This window comes from Thunnus thynnus, chromosome 9 (assembly GCF_963924715.1).
Source record: "Thunnus thynnus chromosome 9, fThuThy2.1, whole genome shotgun sequence".
In the NCBI taxonomy this organism is placed as follows: Eukaryota; Metazoa; Chordata; class Actinopteri; order Scombriformes; family Scombridae; genus Thunnus; species Thunnus thynnus.
In genome coordinates, this window is record NC_089525.1 from 6,863,832 (window position 1) to 6,890,996 (window position 27,165).

The 27,165-nt window shown below is 39.6% G+C and overlaps 1 long non-coding RNA gene across 1 annotated transcript; it reads left to right on the forward strand.

Annotated features, from left to right (window-relative positions):
* Window positions 1-4,086: 4,086 nt before the first annotated feature.
* Window positions 4,087-27,165, forward strand: LOC137188974 (uncharacterized). The gene is made up of 3 exons (XR_010929571.1): window positions 4,087-4,277; window positions 25,322-25,459; window positions 25,625-27,165. It is a non-coding gene; the product is annotated as an uncharacterized lncRNA (long non-coding RNA).

The window sequence follows — 27,165 nt, forward strand, 5'->3', positions numbered from 1 at the left end:
TTAACACAAAACGAGAGTGGACCATCAATCCAAACTGTCCAACAAAGAGGAATCTGATTCGTATTTAAAATTGAATAGATGGACAAAATACTAGAAATAATGAAACAATAAGAGAAAAGAAAATGTGAAATCCTGGCCAGTGAAGGTCATTCAGAAATATTTTCCATTTTGTTCTCATCATCCCACATTCACTGAACAATGCGTTTTTACAGAGGGCACAATATTACATTTACTGCAGAGGTTGATGTTTCACTCTATTTTCTAACAACATTTTTATATTAACATCGGTCAAATGGATAATAACGTGAAAGGGGTCGGTCATTGTGGTGAACCCATCGATCACCAGAATCTGCAGTTGCCCAAATCTCTGCAGTGTTTCAGTGTATTTCTGCTTGTTGTTTTGGTTTCACGGTCTGCAACTTTACTGTTTTGTCTTTACTCTTTTCTCTCAGTCTTTACTAGTTGTAGCAGGCAGCTGTTTTTTTAATAAAGTAGCTTTATTACCACACCAGCAATAAAAAGTAGACAGACAGAGTTTGCAACTAGCTGGTGAACTTGAAGCATTTAGCAGCTAAAGTGGCAGCTATTTTTCTCAGGAATTAGGTGGAGAACAAAAACAGCATGAGGTCCTGGGGTCCGCTTGGAGGACACGTTCTACACATGCACAGTAGATCGCCACCTACAGGAACACAGTGTTGTGACACAATAAATTGCAGATACATGAGTGTCCGCACAGAGCCTACGCATACTCCCTCTGACGATGAAATGTACGTCATGCGGACCCTAGCGGACTCTCGTGGACTCGCGGATGCAGAAAGTATAATTTCGGCTTTACTTTCACCATGTGGCCAGAAACAGAAATAGGGCTCCAAATGAATGATAATGTTGCCTTTGTGCCTGCTGGATGTGTAAATAGGAAAGTGTTTGCTATCAGGTAAGCCAAAAATGTAGTTTAAGTACAAAGCTTGAACAAGGGGGTGATCAGCTCAGTGCTTAGACTGGAAACAGGGGGAAAGAGGTACCCTGATGGTATCAGGGGAAATAACAGGGTTTCCTATCCTGTGGGGATCGGTTACGAAACAGCACACACCTCCCTTTAGACAAAGTAAGTCAAACTTTAACATTATTATGTTTATACTGCAATGTGGAAAATGAAAACCCAGATTTGGAAGCCATATTTTAGACAACAGGACTGTTGAGAGGGGATAGGTTTTTCCCTCTCAAAAAAATCAATACCATAGCGTGTCTTTAATTTCAGTCCGCCAATGTAAGTACCTCTTACAGCTGCTAATAACAATTCTGGCCTCTTTTACTTATTGCAAAATACCGAAACAAATAACCTGAAGTCAAATTAGTTTAAACTGACATCCTTGACTTTCAATGATGTGTGAAAAATGATGTATTACAGATTGTTGTGAAAATGAATTCTGACAAACTTTTATCATCCAGTATAATGGCTCCTTCAGAGTGAAATTTTGGTGATATAGTTCTAATAATTCATCACTCTGCTCCATTAATTATGTGCTTCTATATCAATCATTGCAACACGGAATTCACATGGTGGACTTAGTGTTAAAATATCTAGTATCAGATATAAGGAATTGATGCCCTTGTGCTTAATTCACTTGGCTATCTTTGCCTCAGAATGATTTCCCTTATAGTTTTCTGAGTAGGCCATTGACTCATCATTATTTTATTAGAGAGCTCTGAAATGAAAGGCAGAGGCAGCAGCTATTCTACAGCTTCTGGTGCTGTGATCTTTGCTGTCCAAAAGGGCTGTTTTCGTCAGTGGGCCGTGAGAAGGGATTTTCAGCTGTGTTGGGAGGCAGTGTGCTGTGACTGATTCAAATACACAGCAGACATCTGCACTGGTCCCGACACACACACACACACACGCACACAAACACGGTGGGAGATGATGCTGGTGTGTGCTGAGTGTCCCCCTACTCAGGGGAGGAAGAAAAAATATATTTGGCCCGCTGGTATGAGCCCACCTTTCTAGCTCTGTCACATACAAACACACAAACACGCACACACACACACACAGCAGCTTTTGCTTTATGATCTAGAATATCAAATGTGAGGTTCAGATGCAGAGTTCACTCTCAGTCAGTTCACACCTCAGGTACAGTTCAGTTTCACATTAAAGAGAACATCATAACACTCTGCTGCATGTGTGTGTACATAAGAAAGATAGTGAGATGTGTGTACATGAAAAAAGGTATATGCAATATATCCAAAGGCTAGTTTATGTACATCAGAGAGAGCTACAGTAAACAGAAAAGGGCAGGGAGGTAGGGAGGTAGGGAGGTAGGGGTTATCCAGTACTGGTAGGTGATGGGGCAGTGGGAAAATTCAAGCACCTGGGGATACTATGATAGTAGTACAGTATGTTTGTGTGTTGTGTTGAAGTACGTGATCAGAATACAATGTATGATTCACATTCAGTATGCTTGCTGTGTGACTAATTCCCTCAAGTACCATAATAATCCTACCCAATGTTTTAAAGAAATCTTTGACATTTAAAAATTGGTTGGTTTCATTCATCAGCAAATACCTGCATTATTTGAAGAAGGCCTGTATTTGACCTTCAGCTTCCCAATAATTCCGTTTAATTTAATATCTTGTTACTGAATCGTTTTTCACTCAAACCAAAGGGCACAACGAACTGCAATTTTAATTTCAATTTCTCTCTTCAACGTGATCTCACGAGATTGCGTATACATAGCACACCACTTTTAAACACATTTTGCGTCATGTCTTTTCACGTCATTTAATGCTGTTGGTTAGGTTTACACCAGCTGGTGTTAATAACCATTGCCTTTGTCTTGAATTGTTTGGTTGGGTCATACTTCGTGGTGGGCCAGCAGTACTGTCATTAGTCCTCTTTTAGTTGAGCCATTTTAATTGTGTGAGTGTGCATTGTGATTGGGAGTTTGGGGGTTTTTTTGTTGTTGTTGTTTGTTTATTCCCAATTTGTAAATCACGGGTCTGACCATGAGTGATCTGGTTTTGCTTAGTATAGTTCATTCGTCTCTACTTTATAGTTTATGTGATGATTTTACACAGATAATATTTTTTCCATGGTTTATTTTGTTTATTTCTTTTTTGATGTGCCAGCACAGGGCTGTTTATGTCCTGCAATGAATATTGTGTGGTGTTCAACTAGGGATGTACAATATTGGATTTTTTGATATCTAATATGCCGGTATTTCCAACTCACTGTGGCTGATTGTTGACACCGCTATATGTACATATTTTTTTCCAGATGGCTGAGGAGACTATTATGCATGCAAGCATATATTGTATTAAGTATGATCAAGAAAGACAATACATGAAGGAAGAACTTAGGAAGACTGGAGTTCAGAAACTCAGCATTAAAACTTTAATGAACTTACCAAGTGGGTGCAGCAGTAGAGTTTTCTTTGAGTATATTAGACAGACAGGATTAATGTGTAGGATTTAATCTCTGGTCCACCCTCCGGAGCAGAAGGTGGAGCTAGAACGTTAGCTGAGAGGCTAGCAGAGTGTTAGCCACAGCATGGCCAAAGGGAAGCACAGCTAGCAAGCCTTCGCTAGCCTCCCAGCTAACGTTAGCCCCGGTTCTCCATGTGGATCCAACTAGAGCACCGAGCCCTGGTTTGTTATTCAGGTTAAAGTGAGAAGAAGCAGCAGGTCTTACGGGCAGCTTGAGTGACGTGGAGCCTGAGGAGGAAGCACCGGGACCGTCTGGGTGAAACAGTCCGTAGAGGGAAGCACAGTCAGGCAGCAAAGAGAAGGCAATAAATCTCATAATCGGCAGAAATGGCCGATTCAGATATTTCATTTTAGAGCTTTTATCGACCAATACCGATGTAGTGTCGATAATATCATGCATCCCTATGTTCAACCATCTAACAAACTGATATTGTTTTGGAGAGTGTTTCTTTAGTTTTGTTTGTTTCTTTATTTTTTTCTCTCTTCCTTGTTTTGTTACACCACTGGCAGGAGGCCCTTTTTCTTTAACTGTTGATAACCAATGTTAAGCGTCAGGTCAACTGTAGTATTGTGTTGTTTATGTTTGGTTGAATAACTTCGCTAATTCTCTTTTTTATCTTTCAGGAGCTGAGAGCCCACGGTGGTGGGGTTGGGGCTTGTAGGTGGTGATACCTCCTTTCCTGTGTGTTGTGTTCATCTGAGCATCCTGGGTTTGGCCCTTCACCATTGTGTGGATGTGTGTGCACATGTGATTCGGGGTGACTCTCCTCTGGATACCTATTCTTCTCTCTCCTCCACTGGTAAGCCTCAGCTGTGAATAATTTCCCTGCTCCTTTTTAATACATGTGTGGATGGTATGCTTAATGACTCTTTCACTAATTTTTGCTATTGTTAAATCCTCTCTTCTCCTACTTCTTATTATAACAAACCTGATTGCCTCTTGGGTTATTGGTACTGGTCTGAGGTAACATTTGTCCTTAGGTAAAACCCCCAGGATGGTGTAGCTGGATTCCTTTGATTACACTGGTTAATGCCCTACATCCTATTCTCTTGCCACAGGGAGAAACATGTGGATAGAGTGCTAAAATCAACAGTATTTTTTACATCCTTTCTCTTAAAACTAATTTATACTTTATATATTTCACCATTACTTTCTCTTTTGATTCTGGGTTTACAAGCAGAGATCTCAAGGTGTAAAATTGTTAACTTTTTTCAAGGTCAAGAATGTTTCACACTCAGACTCTGAAGTTGTTTTAAGGCATTTTGTTTTGGTAATGTCTCACCAAGCAAGGTTATCCATTTCCTTCTGTTTCCAGTCTTCATTTTAAGCTAGGCTAAACATATTCTGGAAAATTGATATTCATCTTTCAATCTAACTGTGAAGTACCTAGCTAGCTAGCAAGAGATATGTAGCATCTGGGTTCATGGCTGCTTAATGGTCCCTGACGCTTCTTTGTCGGCATGCTTCTCAGAATGTGATCAAAACATGAGGATTTAATTGAGATTTATCGAGGTAAAATTGATTCCCTGGAGCAGACACTTTAATTCCCTTTTTTTTCATAAAAGGTCTAATTTTGTTGCTTGAGCAGCTGATAAAACCACAGAGCAGGAAAGATGTTTAGCAAAAAACTTGAGCTAAATTTAATTCTTAATTTTAAACTTTTAATGGCATTTGGTGAGTATATTCTCAACATATAACTGATTCTACAGGATCACCTGGAGACCCAGAGAACAGAGAGTTTTTGGCAAAAGTGCTTAAAAATGAAATCCTCTTAAAGTGTGTGGGTTTGCAAGTGAGGTGCCATCGCAGTCTACAACCCTGATTTGTCTATATATTGTCTGTCTTTTTACACATTCTGTAAATCACCCTGATGAAGGCTCTGAACCGAAACACGTTGGAGAAATAAAGAAGATTGGCTACAACCATACTGTACCACCAACATTTGTATTAAACAATATGTTTCGCTGAACCTCAATATGTACTGGCAGGCTGAGGAGAAAATGGCAGAAAGTGGGCTTACTTTATTCTCACTGGAGGAAAGCTGTTCTTTGGAGCTCCAACTTAGAGGCAGGGGGAATTTATTTCCAGTGCGAAATGCAAGTATGATAGACATTGGGTAGAAATACTGTACTTTTCTCGTTAATTTTTAATGCCCTCAGTTTAACCGCTATAAACCTTAGAGTGCCTGCGGGTGTTCAGCACAGAGGGATCTGGTCATGCTTTATGAGCTGAATGGGTTGTTCCAACACAATCACCTGCTGGGGAGGCATTAAAGAGGGCAGAGTTCATCATCTCATGACTATTTTTCAAAAAGTGAAAAACTGTTTTAATATTACATCCCCATGTTCATCTTCTAAGCTCTTGCAGTTTCACCAGGGTGTCGGTCACATTAATTTTATCTGCACTTATAGAAGTCACATCCAGTTTATCGTTTGTTGTCATGCTGAGTTATCTGAGTGAAATGAAACAAATTTCTTATAAATGAATAATTGACTTAACCTATTACTGTCTATGAGATAAAGTCTGTTACTCATATACATTTAAGGGGTAAGCTCCAAAAAAAGAGATTAATTCTAGTTGACATCACTGATACTGTCCCGGCATGGTGTTAAAACTCTCTGAGAGATCTCTGTGAGATCTTCAACACACTTTTCAAGCCCTGCTCCTGTTGCCCATGTTTTCCCGTTAACTTTAATATGTATGTGGCACATGTGGCTGTGATGTTTTGCAGCTTTTCTGCAGCAACATGAAAACTGCGCATTGAAACAAATAAGTTCAGGCTACACTACTGTTACAGGGACCATTGGATGAGTCACAATACACAACAGGGGGTTCACTGCTCGGTACACAGAGAGATGACACACCTGCCCTGTGTGTGGTCTACACTCTGCTGGCTGCCAGACTGAAGTGGCCTTTCCACCTGGCATAAACATGTGTCTCGCATTCAAATGGAGTCTAACCATGGGATTGAGCACATATCGACCTAAGTGTACACCTGAGAATAAAACACAGCCTTGCCCTCCAGAGCTAACAAGACATTCCATGTCTCACTTTTATTTACAATTTATTTTGACATTAAACTCGCAGTGCGGAACCTTTACATTTAAATCAATGTCCATTACATTCAAGCCCTTGCCAAATGAGTTAACACAATGCTGATTAAGCCCATCACCACCAGATAAATCTCTCTGTATTTCACAGTATGTCGGGTTTGACATTCCTGTGCTGGACGAATGAATGCATACTAGACTCTCCAAACATTATTGGACTGAATTGATCAAATTCTGATAGTGAAACAAGTCATTCTGCAATTTATTCACTGTTTTACAGCTGCAACAGTAGCAAGAGTAGGCTACGGCAGAGCCTATGACATAGTTAGGGTTCACCCTCTGGGGACCATAAATGTCTATACAGATTTCATGCCAGTTCATCCCATTGTTTTTGAGATTTTCAGTCTGGATGAAAGTGGTGGACTGACTGACATTGCATAGAGCCATGCAGGTAGCGTGGCGAAAAATACATCTACCAATACCTGCTACTTATTAAGCCATCTTTTTTTTAGCCCGTCTATAGAAAGACGAGTGTAAAAACTACAATTTGAGACCTAAACCAGCTCTCGTATATGGCAACCTGTGCTAATGTTGTTTGTCAAGAAATAATTAATAGGCTATTACTTTCTTTAAAACCGTAAATTTTCTTTTCATATGCAGGTTAAAACAAGCATCCCTCCAATCTTTATGCTAAGCATATTTCCCAAAAATTTAAACCATTGTTTTAAGTAGAAGATATGAGAGGAGAGAAAAAAAATAAGTGAGATGAAACTACTCTTTCTCTCATGTTTCTCTGGCTTCCTGTTCCTGAGCAGGTGTAGCCTTTTCTCAGGCATTCAGCTCTGACATGCTTAGCCTCAAATTGCACACTATCCTCAGCTCATCCAGCCTCTCGTGCCTATCCCTGCCTACATCAAAACATAACCAGTGTTTGTCAGGAAAACATTTCATGGCTGGTGTGAAAACCCCTACTGAAAGAGCATTTAGACCATGTGACATTGCACACTGTGGACAAAGAGGACTTAATAAAAAATACGGCTGTAGGAATCCTAAAACAGTATCATGTAGGGAGAATTGAGGAGACAAAATTCAAATGACAGACATTTCAACTGAAACTGAACTTATTCAGCCATCAGCTCTGTTAATGTTGGCTTTAAACAACTCAGAATCCGCAACACACGCACGCTGCATCTTTTGTGTTTAACACATGTATAAATATAAAATGAGACGTCATGGTTTAACAAGTAGGCAGGATACAGTTTGGGAAGATTTACTGACCATCCGACAGCTAGCATTAGCATAGCCTCAGTGACTGCACACAACACTCAAGAAGTCCCGACCTCAGCTGCACGACTCACACACCCTCCAATTCTGAATCAAACCAGCATCAAGTGACTCCTGAATGTAGACGTACCCATGGCTAACGTTAGCAAGCTGGCTAAGCTACAACACAACTTTGGAATTACCGTGAGTCGCATTTTTATCCTCCGGAGTCTGTCAGCTGAACGCAGAGACCACACAGAGTTGATATCTGTGTGATATCTCCATTTATCCGGTAAGACAGCGAGCACGTTGAACCCAAGTGTAAAAGTGACCTTTACTGGTGAGCGTTACCGGGCTTAGTAACTGTAATGTAATAACTGAATTTCAAATTTTAATCCCTTACACTGCTTGTTACTGAAAAGAAGTAATAATATTACTGTAACACGTAACACGGAAGTCATGCGCTACTGCCCGACACTGCTCTCCATGTTATCTGACTGCAGTGGTTTTTGCATAAACAGCTATTCTAGGTTGTTTTTAATGAGTCTTTTATTAGTTTTTAAAAAGTAACCACACTCACACAACCAACTAGTGGTGAAACACCCAGATTTATACCTTTCAATCCACAGAGGTCAGTGCAGCACTGGGCAAAGCGCAGCACTGCAGCTCAACACATTATATGATGATTTGTCAGAAATTATTATTGTCCATTTGTATGCACAATTACTCTCTTTAGACCCCATCAGTACACACACTGGAACAGCACAGAACTGCACATTACGGGATAATAATAATAATGGGTTTTAGTCATCAAGGTGAAACTAAAGGGAGATGAAACGTGATGTTATTTGTTCTGTTTCTTTGGTCCGTTTTTCATTGGGGTTACCTACTAAATAAAACATTTAAAAATACAAAACTCCAGCCACATATATTAAGTATGTTTGACCAAAGGGGACTTCCTCCTGAACCAGTTGCATCCTACTCGGGTACAGTGAGTTGACCTTACAGCAGGTAAACATGAGGCGTTGCCAGATGTGTATTTCGCTAGACCCGCTGGGACTAGAACAAACCAGTCATATCAGCTCGTTTACAGCTGATAAAGTGAATGTCTGGTTTTCCCCTGTCCTGAAGAAGTGAACATGCCCCTAACACGTCCTCAAATTTAGAAGTTACCCAAACAGCAGTAAAGATGTTATCCTATTTTTTTCAGGGAAGTACCAAAACAAAAAAAAGGATTCTTCAATCTTGTCAAAATATATTTTTTCTGAGTGCACTTATATGAACAATAGTGGTCACAAAACAAAACACAATCATCAGTCTTGTTTCAGATAGCAACGTGTTTTCAAGGTCAGTGCTCTTTATCCTGCATTCTGCACATCAAAAACCTTCAAATTCCAACTTATTTATTGTACTTTGTGGGCTTTTGTGGATGTTCTGTTTTCCCGCTGTATTTGATATGAGCACCAAACAAACACCAGTTGTTGCCCAGAAAAATACCGTCTGATTTTTGAGAGCCCATTTTTGCCATTTTCTGGCCTATCCCCCTTCTTCAAATATAAAAATCTGTCTTCTCATCCTTCTGTTTCATCAACTCCCCGCTGCAAATGAAGTTGGACTCATTGAGCGAAATCAATGATGAATAAAAGCTTTCACCTTGATTAACCCGGTCTGTCTATTTAATACATCCATTTACATTTTTCTTAGATCAAGCTTTTGAATTAATTCATATCATTAGTAATTTATCAATATGCAATGGTTCACAGTGTTTTTTTTATACTTGAGTGTATGTACTATCTTCCAACCCTCCCAATCTCCATTTAAAACTCAATTTAAAAGTGAGAGAACACACTCTGGTCCTATAACAAATCAATACTACGGTTTTTAAAACTGTCTTGTTTCACACATGTTGATGTTTTGTTTGTTTTCAGGGCAAAATTGGTGATTTCATCCAGAGACTATTTACTTATGAACAACCACCTGTTTACACCAGAACCAATGGATTTCTGTCACTTGCACCATCTGGCATCCCCTTTTAATTAACCTCAATACATGCTGGCAAGGATGTAAAATGGTCACCGCAGGTGGGAAATGTGACATGAAATAAAACCAAAGAACAGCGAAGACCAGCCTGTTAGCCTGAGGGATGAATTGGGGAGGAATTTTACTCTGACACACAACAACAGACAAACACATATATGCAGAGAGCAGCTGGGAAAATATTGGAACTCGCTGAGATTGGCTAATGATGGAAGCTGTGCAAAAAGCCACAGCTTGATTGCAGAGTATAAACATGGAAAGGGAATGATTGACAGATGAGGTAATTTGGGGCTATGATTTGATCTCTGTGTGATTTGTATAGTTGTCATTTTCCAGAAAACCTAAATTTAATCTTCCACAGTGGAAAGCAGCATATTTTTATTTCTCAGATGAGATGTTAAACTCCTTATCTAAAACCTGCCTTTGGCTCCATACAATCACAGATAAGCAAAGAGACTTTTCATCTTACAACATTGTTCTCATTGTTTTTTTTCATGCTGCCTATCAATTAAGGATCACAGTGTGGTAGTCCATACAAGTATGGTGTTTGTAGTGTGCAAGTTTGTTGAAGAAAAGAAAATTGTCTTCAGATGTCTATCTTACATATGATGAGACTTCACCAGAAAAACAGCAGGACTGGTTGTTTGTTAAAATGCTTAAACAATCTATTGAATACAGCGTCGGTCATCCCAGGCCATGTGCTGACACAGGTCGCCTGTGTATGGTTAATAAAACTGTATGATTATGTCTTCTAGATTATGTCTTCACCTTGCAGTGACTCCCAACCAGGGGGTACTTCTGCCGTCGCCAAGAGGTACATGGAAAGATTCTGTAGATCATCTAATTTGATAAAATTGGAATTACAAAAATAATATGCACACACATTGATCTCCTATAGCACATTGAACACCACATGTTGCAAAGAGTGGGTGAAAACCTATACACAAGTAAGCAGAAAAGTCTTAGAAGTTAAAGCTAAAGCTAAATATAATGGATAAATGGTTGAAATTGTTCTTGTCTCCACCAACTCCTGCAAAAACATCTGGATCTTCAGCTTGCTAGATTTTTCACTATGTTCACTAGCTAGTCGCTAACTTTGTTTGCCGTTTGGTACTGGCCACGTAGCGTACAATAAAGGTGTTGGCTGTTAAACCACAACCACAACTAGTGACCTCTTGTGATTATGTAAATTATCACTGTTGTCTTTCAAGATCAATAGTGAAAGTGTTGTGACATTATTCTATCACCTCAGAACCCTCCAATGAAGAGCTCGAGGTGGTGTCTAACACCATAGATTGCACTTGAACATTGTTTTCTTTTATCCATGACCACGCTCTCTCGCCGACCTTAATATAAAAAAACCATTGCACTCTTTTAATATTGTTGCACTCTTGGTGGACAGTAACAAAAAGAATTAAAATCAAAGCAGCATGACCAGAGATACAGATTAGTTCTTAAGAGGCACGTACAAGTGATTTATTCATTCATCAATTTCCTTGTACTGAGAATTTTCTCTGAGGTACGAAATGAATTTATGAGTGGTCGAGACCTATCGTACAAGTCCTGAACAGACAGTCTGCCTTTCTTCATAAGGGGAAAACACTTCAAGGACAAGGTCACTTCTGTTGTCTCCCTCAGGAGAAATTCGTCGTGGACAAAGGGAATTGTTGAAAGAACAACATCACAATAAGAAAAATCAAAGAAAAAACACAGTAAATAAGAACACACATGCAGACACTGGTCTAAGATAAAAAATGATCATCAAATTAGTAAAAAAAACATTCACTCTATTAAAAAAACTACAGTCTAAGGCAAAAACATCTCAAGCATCCACACCTTAGTAAATAAATTGCAAAGAGACATCTCACTTGTTTACAAACAAGCACACAATATGAATATTAATATGAATGAATTTGGAGTTTAAATATTATACCAAAATCTACTAAAATAAAATATATAACTGAGACAAACTCAAGGCAAAATTAATATTCTGGTCACCATATCATCATCATCATGGCTGCCATTTTACAGAGATGTTTTTTAGATTTTATTTATTTATATTAGATTTTTATTGGCATATTTTGGTGCAGCATCCTCTGCATTTTAGTAGTTAGAACTTTCAGTATAGACATTTCTCTCATTCCAAACAACCTGCAGTATTCGGTTGTTTTGGTTTAAGATTCTACAGAGTTTCCTGAGCATATTTATTGCCTGAAGTTGTACAAAAGGGATTAATAATTAAAGTCCCCGACAAATACTACAGCTTCAGTGAGCAAATTTACAAGTGATGCCACCAAAGCCATTGACAGCTTGTGCCTACTTCACAAGATTAGCCTATAACTGCCACGTACTCCCTGATATATACCGCTCCATGTTACAATGAGCCCAACAGCAGAATAAGATTCAATTCCTAGATCCCATTATATCCCATTATACACTAGCACTTGTAGACACATGGATGGGTGCCATTGTGGCCGTACTTCTGTGATACTCATGTGAGAAGTGCTCGGAAGATGAGATTAGATCAGAGGACGGAGGCAGAGGCTTTCTGAGGGCTTGTGAGTGAATGTAATTTATTTTGGACACGGTGACATGAGGGCATTCAACAAAAGAATGAGTCTACAGTGGTAAGTGAGGGCTTTGTTCTGACTGGAGTGGAAAGGTCAAAGGTCATTAGCGCTTTGAGGAGCCTGGAGGCAGAAAAGTTGAAGTGACCAGGACAGCAAAGTTGCGTGAATCAAAGAAGTCACTTTGAATAAACAAGGCTGGTGGCAAAATCATTTCAGCAGGGGGCAGCATAAAACTGCTTGTAATTGAGGCTTCAAAGCTTAGACAAGGGGTCAGAAAAAGAGCAGATAGCCCATCACATTTATACTTATATGGTTCTGTTGTTTCCCAGAGAGTGGAAAATTCTGTCCTCCTTTTCCCTTCCTCCTGTCAGCAGCAGTCAGCCACTGGACTGTACGATCGGGCTAAATCTGTCTCTTTCTCTCTTTCAAATAGAGTTCCATATGAACACTTGTACCTTTTCACTTTCTCTGTTTTCCTCTTTCTACATTTTCTTTTCCTCATTTCCCCTTCATTAGGTGATGCATACTAGATGAGAGTAGTGTTCCCCATCTAATATTTTATTCTCATTCTTTCTCTTTTTGTCTTTTTTGTGACTCATTCTGTTGACAGCTCTGTCCTCTATGTCTGCTCCTTCTCCTTTTTTCTCAGTTTCTTTGTTACGTTCTCTCTCGTCTTTTCTTCAGCATTTCTGTCCTGATTTCTGTCTTTTGGCTTCTGATCCTAGTTTTCTTTCAGCATAAGAGGGTTTTAAATAACTGTGATTGCAGAGGTTGGCGAGGTCTTATCAGTCACTTAAACACCAATCGAACCCACCACTTTAATTCCTTTTTTTAATTAGAGAGATACAGAGGTTTCAATGTTACCTCTGCAATGTTGGAGAAAGAATATATACCCGAGCTGTTCTCTGCTGTGGTGTTCAGGCTGTGGATGTTTGGGGTCAAACTGGATAAAGAAATGATGATAAAGTTTGACAAAGTCAATGCTTTGTCAATTAATTCCTCCTACAAAACATTTCAAGTTCATGCTCATTCTATAAGGACACAGGCAGGTGGTGTTTTAGCCCAGTCGGAAATGTGTCTGACATTTCAAACAGGTAAACTTCCATTCATTCATCCATCTAACCAGACACACCAAATACACAATGTAAGACAGAGAATACAAATTATAGACTAAAAGTTCTATAAACAGATTAATTTTCAAACTTTTGGTAACAAGTTTTTTCAAATCAAATACTAGCCCCAATGTTAGCTTGAATGGTGAAGGCTCTGAAAAGTTTGTAGCTTGTTTCTTTGCAGAGGATGGCAGCTGTAGTCAGCTTGGATTCACAATGGGTTTCAATGGCAACCCACAGTCACAGCAAAACATGTCAAAACATATCAAAATGTCCATAGACTTGTCAAACTGTGTTTCTGCAGCATAATCCATTTCTCTGTGTATCTGTTTGTTCTGTATATTCCAACCAATCATCACTTCATCAATAAACGCGCTGAATATGATACCACTGGTGGAGCTTGAAGGTAAGAGGACGTGATAGTGTAACACTGAAGTCGTGTATGTCAATAAAATGGGGAAAAACTGTGTTTGGAACATAATAAACAAAATAAAGATCCACAGCGGAGACATGAATTATGCTGCAGGGGTGGTTTGTCTTTCTTTGGACGTTTTCAAATGTTTGTTGCTGTGACTCCATTGGAATCCATTTAACTAGGAAAGGAACTAGTAGGAAAAGCACAGTTGTAAAAAATAAAATGAACAATGACTGAATTCCATTTAGCTGCCTCAATTTCAGGGTCACTGTCATGTCTTATTGGGAGACTTGAATAGAACTAATTTAATGGTTATTATGTAATTTTGGCATTTTTACAATGAGAACCTTTCCCATCTCTACCATCCAGCCCATATGACTTGAACGTGACATGAGCATCAGCGTGTTAGCATTGTCATTGTGAGCATCTTTGCATGCTGACATAGAGTGTCATTCATAGATAAGTTAGGCTAACCATGTCCTGACCCCAGAGATCGATATCAATCTCCTCATCTCACTCTCAGGAAGAAAGCAAACAGGCATCTTTTCCAAAATGTTTAACATTGAATGTTTATACTTATTGGTTTGTTTTATCCCATATTAATTTGCATTCCTTTGTTTTCATGCTTTTTATTCTTATATTCTTATCCTCACATCTTCCACTTCTTCTTTTCCCTTCCTTATCCCCACCACTTTGTTATCCCATGCCCTCTTCTCCCCACTATTCTCCTCTCCTATCTTCTTGACTCCTCTACTTCTCTATATCTTTCTCCTCTTCACCCCTTGGTCCTCACTTTCCTCTCTGGTTTTTTCCACTCTTGTATGGAGTTGTGAATGTTCTGTAGAGTCAATGGGTCTTCTGTTAAGCTTTTCCTAAACCCTGGGAACAGGAGATAAGGTGGTGGAGGAGGTAGATCCCTCCTCAGGGTGTTTTCTTGCATACTTGCTCAATCTCAAACCCTATGATCTCCTTCTTTAAGTTTTTTTTTTTCATGATCTCTTTTCTTCTCCATCTAATTTTCTCACTCATTTCCCTTAAACATACAGCATCTTTTTTGCATGTTTTCTCCATCTCTTACTTCATGTCTCTTCATATCTATGTTTGAGAGTGATATTGTCTCTTTTTCTTTCTATCTATCTATCTATCTACCCCTCCTTCTCCACGTCAGTCTCCTTCCTCTTGTCTCTCTCAATTTCTGTTCGTCTCCCTGCCTCTTTCTATCTTTCTCTCTGATCATAGCAGTGCCCTTGTGCTGTAAGCTGTGTGATGCTTCAAAAGAGCAACAGCAACTCTACTTTTTCCCAATGGCGACATCTTTCTTGCTGAGCGCCAAGGATGTCGGAGCGAAAGATTTGGCGAGGGAAGGGGGGCAAGACAGAAGAGAGCAAAGATATTGTGAAAAAAAAAAAAAAGAAAAGACAGAGAAAAATATTAAAGACAAAACTTTGCAAGACAAGAAAAGAAAGGAAATCCAGAATGAGTGCAAAAAGAAATCTGAAATTCTCTCTTGTGATGATGTGTTTGAGGATCACAGCATGTGTGGCCCTCAAATGTAAGAAAGGCAATTGGATAAAGTTGTTTCTCCTTCAGAATACAACTGAATAAGTCATAAAAGTAATGTCTTTCATATAAGGCTATCTGGAGTTCAACATGGTGCAATCACAACACCATATTATTTTAATATTTCAGTTCTCAGACATGTGAATGCAGAGATCACAGAATTAACATGGCCAAAATAGTACTCTTGGTCTTTATCTATACAGTATATCTATCACCTCTGATATGTGGAAATGTTCAATTAATGTGCAGCCATCAAACTTGATAGGACATCAATTTGAGGACACACAGAGACACAGCTGATTGTGATTGGCTGAATATAAGACTGCTTATCGTATCTGATCTGATCAAACTTAACTTGATAGACGGCTCTGTCTAAGTGCTGCTACATACTGTATCTCACAGCAGGTTTAATGTAGCACAGCACAGGTTTTATTGATAACAGTGATGATACCTGGATCCTGTACAGCTGTTCTGCTGACAGTGCCTGTCTGCCTGCCATGTATGCTGGATCTTCATAGGTCATTTTTTTATGTTAAGCATTTTGTCTCATAGCAGCACAAAACAGTTGTTGGTAATAAAATTAAATTCAGCCCAGTTGTGACAACTGGCACTCATGCCTGCAATAGTTTCAGAATTTTCACTTTTATGCATAGTTCTCCTGATTTAACAACAATTCCTCCAAATTAAACAACTCATATGTCATCTTTTACTGCCCTTTACAATAACACATTTCCAGATCTGACGCCTCTATTGGCAGGATAACATCATTTGTCTCTGCCCTCCAAAAGTCTCCAGTTTGACAGCTGCTATCACATTCTGGCAACTTACAGTATTCCCTCACATCCATTTAGCAAACACCTAGAATTACCATAGCAACTATCCCAAACACCCTAGCAACCACCTAGCGACACCCAGGAAACCACCCTGAACACCATTGCATCCACCTCACAACTACTTTTAATGCCCTAGCAACTGTCCAGGAAACCATAGCAACCACTTTGCAACCAACTTGAAAAACATTAGCAAACAGTGCAATTACCATAACCAGGGCACCATAGCAACCTCCTAGCAAAAACCTTGAAAACCCATTTCTACCACCCAGTTAACACTTAAGCATCCCCTTGGTAACCAAGTAACTATCGTTTAGAACAACTTAGCGACCACTCATTTAGGCCCTAGCAACTGCCCCAAAAGTCATAAGAACCATACAGCAACCACATGTTAAGTGCCAACAACTTGGCAGCCAACTAGCTACCGCAACTAATCCAGGAAACAACTATTCTGCTTGATACCTAAATATTAATGTTTCAGCAGGTAGGCTCTGAACACATTAGCTACAATTTTTAAAAATGCTAAGTTGAAGCTAATGTTTAATGAGATAGCAAAAACAGATTACTGGTAGAGGCACCAAGCAACAGTCCCACTTACAATTTCTTTTGGAAATTTTGGGGTCACTGGATTCCATTTATGATCAATAATTACAATATTTAATAACACCAATAATGAAAACCACTGAGCTAATCACATGCTAATAACTTTAGATTTCATATCATTTTAGAAGAGCAAAATGTTCAACCTTAACAGAACACAGCATTAACATATCTTTTTCATATTTTCCTTCAACACAAACAGAGAAGAAAATGAACAAATATTGTGGGCTGAGTGAGGAGAGAAAATCGATTAACCCTCAGAGACCTGCATGCCGTCTGTGCTCTTGGTTGACATTACTGTCTTTCAGAGGCTGTAGCTGGCTTTTAAAGCTAGAGTGAAGATACTGTTATCATTTGAAACTAGACGATCTAAGGCATCTATTGGTACCACCCATGTCACGCTTACTTGTTGAGAAGGGAGCTAAAATACAATGTTTATTAAAGATTTATGACTAGAGAAAGTTGACACACAGTGCTGAGCTGCACTTCAAATTAATCTCCAGGATTTCAGATGATGTATACCACTTCTATGTGGCAATAACTGTTGACCTGCTATCTCCCCCTAAAGATCCAGTCATCCACTAAGAAAGACAAAAATGGGCTACATGTACTTGCACCTACTTAGCCTCTCATGCTTACGTCTTCTGTCCACAAGCCCAGGAGTTTGTATTAAGCACAGGAAATTCAAATTAAGTCCACATAATCTCGAGTTTCTATATCTGTGCCTGAGCATTTAGAATCTACTATGTCCCCTGCCTCTCTTAGACTCAGGCTTTAAAGCAGTACTCCAAAGTTTGACATTGGGAGGTTTGAACTTGGCTAAGAAGTTGGCAGAGTCACATTGTTCTTTCCCATAGCTTTGCTGCCTCGAGGTTATTGTCAAAGACAGAATTGTTCAATAGTAAGACAGTCAGTGGCTACTCGCGACAGGCTGGATTATGGTGAGAGTCTGGAGGGGAGAGAGGGAGGAGGAGGTAAGAGCTGGCAGAGCAAAGATGAAGAGGAAAATCTTGAAGTGAGGTGAAACACCTCCACTTCATCAAATTATATGTATGTGTGTGTTGTTTGAAGACAGACTTGAAAAAATGTGAACTTGTCCTTTAAGTCAATGAGGCTACTTTATTAGCCAACATACATGCTGCAGCACAATTAACTGACTGTGATACTATATTATACTCATCAGTGCTGCCACATAATTACAAAAGCATGAACTCTTCAACATAATTCGTAAACATCATTTCTTGGTGCAATGAATTATGGTTATTGCAGTTCACACTATTGAGATACACACTCCCTCCCTTTTCTGTTATGTTTATCTTAAGCAGAGATACTAACTGTCTTGTACATGTAGAATGTCAACCTTCATCTTGTGTAGTTTGTCATTACTCTACACCTGTTTGTGTGGTTCATTCCTGTTTTAATTTACTAACACATTCTCAGCTGAACAGCGTCAAATCTTTTCTGTAAACATGAACAAATGCACTGTTTGAACACCAGCTTTATTCCTTACAACATCCAAAATAAATTAAAACTAAGTTGATTTAGAGAGCTACCTAAATATAACTGGGATATTGGAAACCCCAGCTATAATCTGCAGAGTACATTTTTTTACTGGCTTTTATCTATGGAAAAAGGACAACGATTTATCATGAGGAGTACAAATTAGAGAATGGCAGATTTTTTTTTTTTAATAATTGAATACATTGGTATTTAGAGGAATCACAAATGTAATGGCTTATTTTTTATATTGATTTTTTTATATATATATATTTTTAATTTTTGGGAGGCCATGGAGAACAACTGTCAGTTGGCCTCCAAGAAGTTCTGGCAAACCATCAGGGGACTCATGAGGGAGAAGCAGGGCTTAACTCAGGCTGTTTTCAGTGGGTGGAGAACTGGGACATTGTCAGGCTGTGGAAGGAACACTTCTAAACCTGACTGACATTCCCTCTTTGAAGGAGGCTGAGTTGGGCGACTCAGGGGAAGCCTCACTCATATCCTTGGCGGAGGTCTCTGAGGTAGTCAAAAAGCTCCTCAGTAACAAGGCTGAATGAGATTCACCCTGAGATGCTGAAGGCTCTGGACATTGTTGGGCTGTCATGGCTTGCACACCTCTTCTTCGATGTCACATGGAGATTGGGGAAAGTGCCTGTGGACTGGCAGACCAGGATCGTGGTTCCCATTTTCAAAAAAGGGGAAGGAGGGTATGCTCCAACTATTGGGGGAACACACTACTCAGCCTCCCAAGGCTGAGTGCTGATGCCAGGGTGCTGAACTGGAGGCTCCGGCTGATTGCTGAACCGGATTCAAGAGGAAAAATGCAGATTCCATCCTGTCTGTGGAACAGTGGACCAGCTCTTCACCCTTGCAAGGATACTTGAGAGAAGGTTTAAGACCGTGTCCCTCAGGGCACCTTGTGGGCACTGCTGCGGTAGTGTGGGGTGCTGCAAGGATTTCAGTCCTTATATAAACGCAGTGAGAGCTGTGTCTGCATTCTCAGCATTAAGTCAGACTCGTTCTCAGTGGGTGTTGGGCTCCACCAGGGTTGTCCCTTGTCACCAATTCTGTTAGTGATTTTCATGGACAGAATCTCAGGGCACAGCCAGGGGGAGGAAAGTGTCTGGTTTGGGAACCTCAGGATTGCTTCTTTGCCTTTTGCAGATGATGTGGTTCTGTTGGCTTCAACACATTGAGCTTGAGGGCATTGCCGGGGTGAATGATGTCTGGGTTTCCTTACTCAGTCTGATGTCACCGCGACCCGGTCCTGGATAAGCGGTGGAAAATGGATGGATTTTTGATTTTTTTATTAACTTCACAAGCTGCATACTGTTAAGTTACAGTTACAGTTACAGTTAAGTGTAGCCATACTAAGAGTTAAACATTCTAGTATTATATTCAAGGACGCTCCACTTTACTTTATTGATTACTTGCCTCCTGAGCCTCATCTTGCAATCCACTTTTTTTCTATTTCTGTCCTTTCATATGTACCATACAGATAACCTTGGTACAAGTGTCTTGCTGTCACCTGAATGGGCTAACAAATGGGCTGTCGTTTGCATACACATCCAGCTGATTCCATGAGAAAGCACTGTACATACTTGAGGACCAACAGAAAAAGAAAGGGTATGGGAAGAGAAGAACTAGGACAGGCGCATATAATTGTTCTCTTTTGTACAGTTTAAGGATATATTTAAGTCATACATAAGGTCAATAGAAATTCTAGTTGTTACCAAGGCTTGGAACAAAGTTGGAAGATCAATGACATCTCTTCCTTGTGTGAAGACTTGTCTGTAGTTTTGATAGCTAGTTTTGCTTGGCCAAAAGAGAGCTCCTTCCTTTTCCTCCTGAGCTTAAGGAACACAAACACAAGGAGACAGTGATTAAACACAAAGCCAAACTTTCAAAATAAAGCACAGAGTAAGTCTAACAATGGGACCACTCAGTGAAGCAATAAATAACAATGTTACAGAACAGGAATTGACATTTCTGCTAAGACAGAATGAAAAAGGAAGGAAGGGAAATATGTGAGGAGAAGATAACAGACCTCAGATATAGTTATTTTATTGCCATAAAATAACACTTCCAACCAATAAATATCAGTAAACACTTCATGTTTGGAACTCCCAGCCAATAACTACACACCACAAGCTAAAAAACACCAAAAGAGACACAACACCCAAAGCTCTGGCCTGTCAGGCCAGAGTAGGAGCAAGACAGATGAACATGAGCAGAGGCAGAATACCAAAAAGAATGAGGAAAGCCCACAAAGGAAAAGGAAACAGATAAACAGGGGAGTAAAACGAGTTAGATCAATGCTTTATCAGTGTTTCCAGAACCTAAAATCCCTTTTGGCTTGACTTCAAGATAACTGTGGTTGCTGGTGTTTTTTATTTTTTTGTTTTTTTTCTTTGCCAAATGCTGTAACAATTGATTTTATAGTTCAGTTAATTAATGTATTTCCTTATTGTAAATGCCGACTCATTCCCACACACCCTCTCTGGTTATCTTTACACAGAGAGGTTTTGCTTTTGTGCAGAGAGAAAGATGTACATTGGAGTGAGAGGACTAAGAGAGAACGCACAGAACTTCAGCAGTCTCTTCTATTGTATTGGGGTGGTGGCAGATGCAGAGCCAGGGGGCCCTATACGCTCACTACGCAAGTTGCGTAGGGCCCCGCAAATTATGCAAGAGCCCTGTCTCCCCCTCGTGTCAAAGCAGGTGTCAATGTTTACAACTTCGATGAGAGGATGACGCAGAATCATGCCTTTGGTCACAAACAGAGAAAAAAGAAACACCATGAGAGTGAATTGAGGGAACAGCAATCAGGTAAACTTGTGTTCTCTACTCTCCAAGTTTGATGTCAGCAAATAACAGTAACATGAAGTTGATGTGCTAGCTTGCAATGCATCTCTCTCTAGTCTGTCTGTCTCACTAACCTAACAGGGTAGTGCATCTCCTGGTCTGTCTGTGTCTGACAAAAGTGAAAGTGAAATATAGCTAATTATTTCATTTGATAAATGTCAATGAGAAACAGTGCATATAAACTGCACCTTGGAAAAAATAACCACATTGCACATGAACATGTGGTCATATGTGTGTGCACAAAATTAAACTAGTCCAGACAATATATGGCATGATATGGCACTCCTCATAATTTTAAAATAAGATAACGATTATCTCGTGTCTCAGTCAAGGTTTAGTTACAATTCTGGACTAATGTAAGATGGAAAGCAATGGATTGACATTGACTGTTGATTAAATATTGAATTTAGAATGTTGATTAGCTGGGAATACTAGGCAATATGGATGCATATCTCTCAGCAAATAATAACCAAGTTTTCAAGGAAGCCAAGCCATAGTATAAATAGTATTTTTATATTTGAAAATGTATAAAAGGAAATCTGGAGGAGCCAGGTTGAATGGGCCTTATGCAGCTGATAAAATAAATAATAGTATTGTTATCTATAATTTACAGGTGCTATGCTTAAGTTTGTCAGTAGAGGAAATGCTGGATCATCAGCCAGTACAAGCACAAACTCAGTAGATCCACAGCATCATCCAGTACTAACACTAATCTGTATAGGGCTATTTATTGTTAGACTAACAGATGGAGCAAACTGTTTTAAAAGAGGGAGGATTGTAGTGGGAGCACTGGGGTGTCAGGTGTGACTGTGGCAATGGCAAATAATTTACATGGCTCACAGCTGAAATACACCAAGCAAGGACGCAACATGCCATGAAGCCAGGGCAGAGTGGGGATTTCTACTTGCTACACCACCGTCTCCGTCACTGCATGCATATTGAGTTTTGCCAAGTGAGAATGCAGTTGATTATTCAAGGTTTGGAAGTGTAGACTATATTAACTGGTACTGCATTAATTAACAACACCGTTTTCACTACAGGATCATGGATAGACATTGATTTGATTGATTTATTTTAATTTGTATTGCAAAGAAAACCCCACAAGGTTGCACTGGAGCATTGCGTTGCTTCTGGTACAATCAGGTATTTATTTTAATCCTTTTTTAAACAGATGTACATATATGTTCTGTGTAGTTTTTACCTGTTGGAGGCCTGTTTAGCCGCATTTACAGAAAACCAAAATAGACCAGCTTCACAAAAATAGAGATGAGCCATGCGATGCGTGCAGCTTCCATGGTCAGTGTAGCAGCTTCAGTTGATTACAATGGACGTGCTCTGCTATGGCCGTGCTGCGACAGATGAGTCGCGTGGCATCCATGCCTGGTGTATTTTGGCTGTCATGGCTAAGGTAGGACAGCCCCTTAGCAGAATTTTTGCTTAGGGCCCCAGGGAGGTCAGGACCGGCTCTGGGCGGGTGTCACAGAGGCAAATATCAGAAGATAAAAATGAAACTTGAAAGGAAGTCGAGAACTGTGTATGTGTGAGTACTACTTGGGGTAAGTGGAACAATGTATTGTTTTGTAATCTAGGTGAATTGACCCTTTAAACTTGTACAACTGCATTAATGTGAAGGCAGCTCATCACTAAAAAAACAACATCAGCAGCCAATGAACCTTGGACAAAATACTGATTACAATTATTAATAAAAACTTCAATAGACCTTTCTCACAACAGACAGTTTAATTTGTTAAACACAGGTGTGATTAATTAATTAATTATGGCTGCATTCCATTTAGGTGTAAGTGGTCCAGGTATTGTGCATTCTGGCTCACAATCATCATTTACTGGTACGCCTTAATGGAACAGACTTCTTGTTAATGTTATTAGTTCCACCTGTGCGTTTCCTGCTATGAAAAGTCAATCTAATAATAAAAGTAACTGTAATTGGTATATGTTTGTCAGTAATGAGTCTTATGTTTCTTAGAATAAGCAGATACATGGTGCACATGCATGGTGTGCACTCTGGACTTCTCAACATTAAAGGCAATGCGTGTTATCACAGGTTTTGAGGTTAGGTGGAACTATGCTGAGAATTAAGTGAAGTCACCTCTTTACTAACAGGGTATCATTTTTCTTGCTGTAATAGGTGAAATAAGGCTAAAAGGAGAGCAAATGAAAAACTAGAATATATTGGAATATGTCATAGGTATAATACATGCCTAGAGACCACTGCTCATCTGTTCATGAACATATTGTATGATGGGAAGTGTTCACGATAGAGCTTTTCCTGCCTGGAATATGCTCCTGCTCCAGATCAAAAGTAGCTTTTCTTTCAAAAAAATCACAAAAACCAAAATCTCACGTAAATATTCTTTCAACCTTACTCTGTTTTGAAACCTTTTTGATTGTTTTTACTGTCTATTTATTTTGATAATTTTATTGTTTTGTTGTTGATTTCATTGTCAATTTTTACTGTCTACCTATCTTTTCATATAAAGACTAACCCCAAGGACTTGTGGAACTGAAACTGAAAGGGCTGTTAGGGGCTGCAAACATGAAGATACTATGACAGAGAGGAGGATGAATCCAGTGACCATAAACGCTATAAATGGTGTTTACATCTGTCTTACCTCCATTAGACCCCTGGGCACAACTCATGGGAATAAAACAATGAAAACAAGAACTGGGTTGTAAAAAAAAAAGTAATTTCCTGTTACGGCTGACATTTTTTACAGTGCATTCGAGAGCTTTCATTCCAGCCACAGCCCTCCATCACCCATGGGTGATGTGACCACCCAGGCCTTTGTAATAGCTATTGAACGCTGATGCGTGTGACCTTACAACCAATAAGCAGAGGGACTCCCATATTCTTCATGTGAACAGACAATTGAGGTGCACCTCCACTCTTTTCCCTCTTGTTTATCTCTGTGTTTATCTCTGCTGCCGCATTCATTTTGCCATCACTCTCAAGGCCTTTCCCTCCACCCCCACACCTTCCTACCCACCTCCACTTTTTCTTGCTTTTGCTCTCTTCACTCTACAGCTGCTCAGGCTGGACATTGAAGAACCTCTGCTCCCACACATTCACACACCTTCGTCAGAGCCCACGCACACACAGAGCACGTCTTCCTTTCAAGTCTTCTTTTGAGCCACCGGAGTGCATTAATATGAATACATGTCTCATTATTCCACATTCACAGTGCACATTCAAAGTCATCTGCCTGCCACTCAAAAGTGGAACATGATAAACTGGTGCTTTACATAGAGCAAAGCATAGTCAGACTGGCCATTGGGCGCACTGGTCACTCTGTGGGCTGCCTAAGCAGCCCATAAAACAAACATGAACAAGTGGATTCATTGCAAGAAGAAGTGAGCTAGCAGGCAAGTCGGTCGAAATGGACAAGAACCCGAGCATAATGAGGACAGGTGGCACTGAAAAGGCTAGAGATAAAAAGTCACTTTAAGCTGATGCTACCTCATGTATGGAGATAAGTTATATGTTTCATATTGCGAGCACTAGCAGCTGCAGCACTGACAGCGCTAACATTAGGGACAAGGTCAACAATGCTGCTGAGATCCAGGGTGAGGGTGAGCACAACGTCAGTGGTAAGAATCTGACAGGGGCTCATGATAACACATAGCTATAAATTGCAATTCTGTATGTGTTTTTACATTAGCTACTTGCATAGCTAAGCTACCTGAGGGTCATGGTGATAGCCATAGGGAAGGCTGAATCTCTGTGTTCGTTGAGTTAAGTTATAATGGTTTAGCCTACATTTTTCTTACAACTGCTTTAAGTGTCAGGCTCAATGCACTTCCTGTACTGCAGGACTGACATTGGGGTTCATTTGTTTTTTACATACATCTTATGAGCACATACACAGAGAAGTGCAGAAAATAATGCGTTGGTGCTCTCTTGAGGCAGAGGGATCCGACATGCATGCCCATGATTACCAAATACTGAAACGGTACAACATGATGACTGATGCATACCCTATCCTTGGCCTTGGCTACAAGTTTCTACTCACCCTCTCAATCACCCAGGTAACCTGTAAGTGGAGGTTCTCTACCTTGAAGTACATAAAAGGCAGACTCAGGAGCAACCTCTCACAAGAACATCAAGAGGCTTTCATGCTGATGGCCACGAAGAAGGACATCCTAATGGCCTTGGATACTGACATGGTGATTGACAGTGTGCAACTGTCAATCACCAAGGCGAGCTGCTGAGGAAACTGCTCATCCAATAAGATAAAACTTTCTCTACAACTTGCTTAGATGACATGTTTGTTGAACCCAAATGTTGCTCACCCATAATTAATTGTTTATATTGTCTTTTCTTTCTTTTAGCTTGCCCCTTATCAATACCACCACCATCTCCATCCCCACCTCCCTCCTCCACCCTGGAGTGAGGATACCGACGCTAGCCTCAGTGCCCCTCTCTCCGTCATTCCCACCTCCTTCCTCCATCCTGGAGTGAGGATACGTTACCCCACCTTTTTTGTTTATTTTTTATTTATTGTTCATAGACACCAATACCGTAGCACTAGTACAAAGGTCTAAAATACCTGGTGTTTATTTCAATATTATTTATTGATTATAAACCAACAATTCCAAAGAGTAATTGTACTTTAACAGAAGAAGAAATATGTACAGTAGATGTTTACACTTATTATTTATTGTTTATAGACCAGCAATACCCAGAAGAGTAACCCTGAAGAGTAAGTCCTTCAAGTTTCAAGATTAAAGTGATCAAATTGGCAATGGCATTATCTGACTTATTTCCTGTGTTGAAATAGATTATACAGTCTGTTCAAATATAGACATCATGAAACAATAGCTGTGTTTCCATTAACCTATTTTTATGTGCATTTTGAAGTATCGCATTGAAAAAGCTTAATGGAAACACCAAACTTTGAAAAAAATTCCTCAATTTTGCAAAAAAAAATTTTTACACTCGCTTGAGGTGGATTATGGAAATGTTGAAAAAGAGTTTATGCGCAAAATGAGTGGAAACGCATTTGTTGAATAAATGTAGCGAACATTTAACTTAACATGACTGACTAGCTGTTTCCACTCGTGGTGTCTTCTGGCGTCTCCAGATAGCATTAAGCTTGGTCAATACTAGCTGACATGAAAGAACAATTAAAACTTGCCAAATTGAAACAAATTCCTGGAGACCTCTCTCCACCGCCATATTCTGATGAAACTATGCATTGCATAGCCTAGTTTATTCGCTTAAAACCAGTTGATGGAAATGCACCTAATTTGCATTTCACTTTTTGCAGCATTTCAAAAGTTTGCTTAAAATTCTCTTGTTAATCTAATGGAAACACAGCTACTGACTACACAATATGGTAGCCTGAATGTATCATGGTATCCTCACAGTGGTGACCTGCTGGCAACAAACCTCTTACCTGCTCTTAAAATAGCTCTGTATTAGTGTTACAGTAGCCTAGAGTATCCATCCATTTTGCTTATAAGTGGTGGTATTAAGGTCTGGTGTGTTTGTATGTGTGTCGATGGGGCAGGGGTCATGGAGTATCCACAGGCTGGTTGTGGTGGGCTGGTCTGGGTAAAAATTTCCAGGGCCATTTTTTAGTCTCAGTCCGTCCCTGGAGCAAAGAAATTATCTGAAGCATGTAGGCACACATTGTGCAAAGAAAGAAATGACAAACAAGGGAGAAAGTGACTCAAACAAAGGACAAAAGAATGTTGAGTCTATATATCTTAGTATCATATCATCTTATTTTGCTTAAACTTGTAACATATGCCTGTTATGTGACTACATTTCACTTGGTCTGAATGCAAGTTAAGTTGTATGGCTCATTTTCTTGCTTCAGGTGTTATTTTCTTAATAGCAATAAAGTTGAGCACCATTTTCTTCTTTA